At 34.8% G+C, this 6,704-nt stretch overlaps 1 protein-coding gene across 12 annotated transcripts in view; it reads right to left on the bottom strand.

Annotated features, from left to right (window-relative positions):
* Window positions 1-6,704, bottom strand: part of LOC129780236 (ras-specific guanine nucleotide-releasing factor 2-like) — a 536,608-nt gene that overhangs the window by 153,447 nt on the left and 376,457 nt on the right. The window lies entirely within an intron of this gene.

The raw sequence follows: 6,704 nt of genomic DNA, 5'->3' as shown, positions 1-6,704 counted from the left end.
TTACCGAAAATTCATTAAGGATTTTGCAAAAATTGCAAAACCTTTAACCCAACAATTGCGCAAAGGTGAAACAATCTGCCATACACCCGACTTCATTTCAGCTTTTCAACGTTGTAAAGAAATTCTAACTAGTAGCCACGTTCTACAGTACCCCGATTTTTCAAAAAGATTCATACTCACCACAGATGCTTCTAATTTTGCGTTAGGCGCGGTATTGTTTCAGGGGCCCATTGGGTCGGACAAATCCATTGCCTTCGCTTCCCGCACGTTAACCAAAACTGAGGAAAATTACCCAGCCATCGAAAAGGAACTTTTAGCAATCGATTGGGCGTGCAAATATTTTAGACCTTATTTATATGGGCATAAATTCAGTCTTTACACAGACCATAAACCGCTGACCTATGCTCTGAACCTCAAGGGCTCAAATGATAGACTGGTCAGATGGAAATTGAGGCTCGAAGAATACGACTACGACATACACTATAGACCGGGAAGACAAAACGTTATAGCTGACGGATTATCCAGAATACCCCCACAGATAAACTTCAACGAGCAAGAACCCTCTACTTCACCCAGTAACGACAACAATGATGACAGCAATAGTAGCGATGATAACACCGTACATTCAAGTTCATCCGATGATACGCAATTTATCCGAATGACAGAAACTCCCTTAAACTTCTTTAAAAACCAAATTCTGATAAAAATAGGAGATAACAATACCGAAAGTTACGAAACAATATTTCCAGGAGTTTACAGACGCATTTCGGGACTATATGAATCCAACGAGAGTAAATTGCATCCTCTGCCCGGAGGAATGGCTAAACATTCTACAAATTACTTATAAAAACCACTTTGCGCGTGCCAATTCTTTTAAAATATTATTAACGCAGTCTATTTTACAAGATATCCAATCTGAAGAAGACCAGAACAAAGCAATAGAAGAAGCTCACAGCCGAGCCCATCGGGGAATTAAGGGGGTATTCTAGTCTAGAAATCTGAAAAAATCGAAATTTTTTTTTTACCATATTTCTGTAGTTTAGGCATTCAAGAATATACTCTAGAAAGGACTTATCGAAAATCCTATTATTTACCTAGTTAGAGCCATCTTAGTGATGTGGTATCTAACCTGTTACGGCCATCACAATGAACTTCAAACGCGTTTCTCTCGGAACTAGTTTTTTTCTAACTGGCGTACACGATATCTCAAATTCTACTGAACCGATTTATGTCAAATTTATATGAAAATAATCTGCATACATCTCTCTATCGCATGAACCAATAAAAAATTATAACTTTTTAATTTTACTATTTTTAAAAAATCGGTAAACGCAAAAAAAAACGTTTTAAACAGCATTTTTGTTTTCAAACGGCCGCCATTTTGTTAAAACCCATGTTTTTGACTTGTCCGAGGTTCATGCCATAGCGACATCTTTACTGATTCAGAATCTGTTCGATTTTTTTGTTTCAGATAACCAGAAGGACTGGAATCGTGTACGCCATGGCACAACTTTTTTTTTTAACACCCTCACTTCACCAGCATGTAACTATTCTAATTATGAATATTTTTTTTCCGTCCTATTTTTGTTTTATTGTTGAAAGATAGATAAACGAATAATGATATAATGGATAGTAAAAATATTCTTTGTTTTATTTTTACGGAGTTCGAAAAAACGTCCGAAATTCGTGTCTCTACACTAGAATACCCCCTTAAAGAGAATTACGAAGCGATTGCCCGACACTTTTTCTTTCCTAGGATGAAAAATAAGGTGACAACCTTCGTAAATATCTGTTCAATTTGACTCGAAAATAAATACGAAAGAAATCCATACAGAATCAAATATGCTTATACTCCCACTCCCAACAAACCACTAGACATACTTCATGTCGATATTTTTATTTCCTCCCCAAACCTATTCCTATCTGCTGTCGACAAACTATCCCGCTACGCTATTCTAATCGCTCTTAAATCCCGATCTATACCCGACGTAAAACGCGGATTGACAAAACTAATCACTACATTTGGCACCCCAAAAATGATTGTGTGCGACAATGAGGTTGCGTTGAAATCAGTTGAAGTACGAGGTCTCCTACAGAGACTGGATGTAGAAACATATTACACACCTTCAGACCACAGTGAGGTGAATGGAATCGTCGAACGGTTTCATTCAACTCTAAGTGAAATCTTCAGATGTATTAAAAGCAAATATCCGGATCTTACAAACAAAGAAATTTATAAAATAGCAACCACATTGTACAATACAACTCAGCAACACAACTTAAGCCTATTGAAGTGTTCTTTGGAATTAAGGAAGGCGACGAAAGGCCGCTTAATCTTCAAAGGATACTTGAAAATAGAAATGAATTGTTTGACGAAATAACTCAAAGATTGGAAATCCAACAAAAGAAATTAATAGGCTCCCACAACAAAACCAGATCAGATGAACCAAATTTTCAACCTGAGGAAGCAATCTACTACAAACTTTCAGGCATACCAGATAAAAGAAAGAGAAAATTTAAGAGACAGGTTGTGAGATCCAATAGAAGGAAAACACTCATAGATTCAAGGAATATAAAACTACACAAAACAAAAATTAAAAGAAAGAGGAAATCCTAATTTTCAAAAATTCCTTTCTAGGTTACCTTCCTGTTCACCACCATACTTCCCTTCCTGACCGTATCATCCAACTTGTTCGTTAGAAACCTCAATCAAGATCCAGTGCTTCTACTAAAATTAAGTGAATGTAAAATTCAGACGGGTACTTTAAAATTAATACATCCGATAAACTTAACCGTCATCCAGAATTCAATAGATTTCTTAACTGCATCCATTTATGATAAGATAGATAGTAGGAACCCGTTAGGACATATAATCAAACAGAAAACAAGAACACTGTACAGCAATTTTATCCAAATACGACCACTAGAACATCACAGAACAAAACGATGGGATCTACTAGGAACCACATGGAAATGGCTAGCAGGTTCCCCAGACGCGCAAGACCTGCGTATAATCAATTCTACACTTAACGAACTTATCTCGCAGAATAACCAACAATTCGACATCAATAACCAAATCAATACGAGAATCTCTGAATTAACTAACAGTATCGACAAAATTAATAATAATATGAAGACGAATGAATTAGCAAACGAAGTTTCAGCTGTGATCATGATAATAAACATCGATATAATCAACAAACTCCTAGAAGATATCCAAGATGCTATCATTTTATCAAAAACGTCCATTACCGCCAATAGAGTACTGTCCCTACAGGAAATATCGTTCATAAGAACCCTCTTGCATGATCAAGGTGTGAAAGTAGATCTTCCTGACGAAGCTCTCCAACACGTCAGCCCGAAAATTGCAGTAAGCCAGCAAACGCTCTTATATATCCTCCATGTCCCTCGACTAGAAAATGATACATCTTCCATAATTCAAATTCATCCTATGGCTAACAAAAACCAGATCATCAACAGTTATCCAGAATACGTTATCAAAAAGGACAATATATTGTACTCCACCAGCAATCCGAATGAGTTCGTACAAAAATCTGCATATCTTAAAGAGATATACGACTCTTGTATTCGTCCCCTAATATTTGGGAAGGAATCTATATGCAACTCTACATTTACTAATGAAACAACGCAATTACTAATAAATGAGAATACAGTCCTAGTTCAAAACGCTAACAATAATACACTGAAAGCAATTGTGGACCAGACGATCGTACACTATCGGGGAATTTCCTGATAACATTTTCAAACTGCTCCATCTCCTTCAATAACCAAATATTCCAGAACAAAGAAATCTTTCAACACACAGATATCATTTATGGAGCACTCCACAATGTCAAAATAAATTGGAACCTTCATCAGAGTTTAGACATGGCTACAATTAACAACGAAACTCTTGGCAACAGCAATAGGTTAGATCACGTCTACCTGGAACAGTACCATCTAAAATTCAAATTTTGGACCATATTTGGAGGTCTCCCTCTCACGTACATCATCATTATATTTCTCGTCTTCATGATAATCAGAGATTGGTGCAAGTCTCAACTTCAGGGAACGGGACGCCCCTTACTTGCGGGGGGAGTAGTTACAAACGCAAGCAACCAACAACCCGAAACCAGCAACGATTCACAGACGGACATCATAGACCGCATTCAACTCCAACAACAACAGAAAGTCATCGAATTGCAACATCAGCAAATGCAAATAGCGCGCGAACTTGAGCACTATTCCCAGAACGCGACGACGTCAGCGTAACGGACGGCGAGCGAACGAGCGTGTGAACTGCAGCAGACGTAACCAGACTCTTTCCTGCCGGCAACGAACTGGAGTAGATAGAATTTGCTGAGGTGTTAGAACAAGCGAGAGACTGAGCCCAGATAGCGACTCTTTGGATAATAATAAAATCATTATTAGTTTGACCACCGAGTAGACCGGTTCTAAATCTTGTATTCATTCTTTTTAAAAACTCCGAAAGTCCAGAAGAAAATGTAAGTTATATATATATAATTTTTCTCCTTTATAAAAATATAATTTTTTCAAATATAATATAGTTTTTTTTATCAATAAATTTTAATGATAAAATGAAATGAATTATAAATTATGAAACCAATGTTATAAGCGATGAATGAAAATAAAAATAACATTCTTTTCCACAGACAAATAGCATAGGATTCTTCTAATTTCTTTTTTAATTAGCCAGTAACTTCAAATTAGATAATAGATCAACAAAAGTAAATACGTTGACGATGTGAGCAAGGGAAAGTGCTTAAGAATAATAATAAAAAAAATAAAAATAAATAATGTATCAGCGTTATTTTATATACGCACATTTCTTTGACATTAAATAGGTTATTAATAAATAGGTTAAAAAAGCAAAGCAGCTCCATTAGCTGTGTGAAGATATTAATGCCAAGTTGAAGCAATACATCAATTTTCTAACAATGATAGAATTGAATTGAAAACCGAATGAACGAATATTTTTTTAAAGGCGAAAAAATTTTTTGTTCACGAATCAAAAAATTTTTCAAGAACATGATAATACGTACACTCAAGGAAATCGCCAACAATGCCACATTCAATCAAAATGCACTAAACATTAATAAAATTATTATACTCTTGAAACTTTAAAAATTGCAAATGATTTACTTTTTACTCTTTTCTATCTTTTTCAGTTTCTAATTCTTATAAACTTCGAGCCAATTAGAAGATTAGTGGTGAAGTCTAATCAACTTCATGCCATGAAATTCAAAATAGCACAAATGTCTTTAATATATTAAACCTTTTTTTGACGCCCCAAAGAAGCAAGTTGAAAAGAAAAAAATATATATTATGTATTAAGCTCATTAATCAAAATGGAAGTCAAACATAAGTGGTTGCTCTTCTAGAAATGAGAAAATAAGTGATATAATTAAATAAAATGGAAGTCAAACACTCGAGTTTGCTCTTCTAGATAAGAAGATAAGATAATATGAAGAAAATATGAAAAGAGAAAAACGAGCCTAAATAAAAGGTCATGAATATAATGCAGCAGCACAAGAGCTGACTAGCGAAGGAATATAAAATGGGCATATTAAAATAACGAAAGGCAGATGCTCTAGCGCATTGTACCGATTAGTTCAGAAACACTCTTCTAGACAGAGATGAGACGAGTAACGAAGAAGTTCATACGCGTTGAGGCAATAAAAATTATAATTTCATACTAACCTTAAAACAAATACCCAGTTGAAAACTATATATTTTTTCAAACTTTCACTTTTTAAACTTTCAAGAGTATACCAAATGTTGTATAAATTGTTAATAATTAGTTTATGAATATTGAAATTCCCTGAATTTTCTAGATTGCGAAGTGCACCACAATCAGTAGTGTAATATTGTATAGAAAATCTGTTTTTATAAAAATGAAACGTAGGAAAAGGAAAAGTTTTAAATCAGTTATTATAAATTTATATATACTGCAAACATAAAAATAGACTAATAAAAGCATAGAAAACGCATATACACAAAACTTATAAAACAATTTTGTTTTTTTGTAAATGCAAGTTCAGCGGGAACAACTTCTATACTTTTTTCGAATGATTACACCATTCTCCTAAAGAGGGGAGGTGTAGCATACTAGCACTATTCCTACCGGGACCGGTCAAATGACCGTTTTTAAATTTTCAATTGGAATTTCTTACATTCAACGTAAGTGAATCGCCTTTAAACTTTACGACTTTTCCTCATATATATGTATGATACATTTTTCAATATTCACTTATTTTTTTATTGTTTATTTTCTGAGAAATATTTGTAGTCTGTCTTACCTACCACGACCGGTCATTTGACCGGTAGTACGATTTATACACTTTTGTAATAGTTTCTCTCTAAGACTCAATGCCAAAACTATAAAGTCGTTAGAAACAAAACATAATGTAGTTGTGGCACGATTTTATCCGAGAAGTGCCTTCCAGAAAATGGTTTACGGCACTTACAAGTGTTTACAGTTCTCGCTCGACTACCGGGTTAGCGGTGTTTATTTGCTTGATTGATATCCGATACGGTCCAGATCCTCGAATATTCTTACGCCATCTTATCTACTATGACGTAAAATAAATAAACTTATGACCAGAGATCGAAATTCTCGCTCGGCTGCGCGATAAATATTCAGTCACTCAATCTAGTTTTCGATGAACCGTGTATTGTTGATA

This window comes from Toxorhynchites rutilus, chromosome 3 (assembly GCF_029784135.1).
Source record: "Toxorhynchites rutilus septentrionalis strain SRP chromosome 3, ASM2978413v1, whole genome shotgun sequence".
Lineage (NCBI taxonomy): Eukaryota > Metazoa > Arthropoda > Insecta > Diptera > Culicidae > Toxorhynchites > Toxorhynchites rutilus.
Note: the sequence above shows the minus strand (reverse complement) of the source record. Positions and strands in the feature narration are given on the sequence as shown.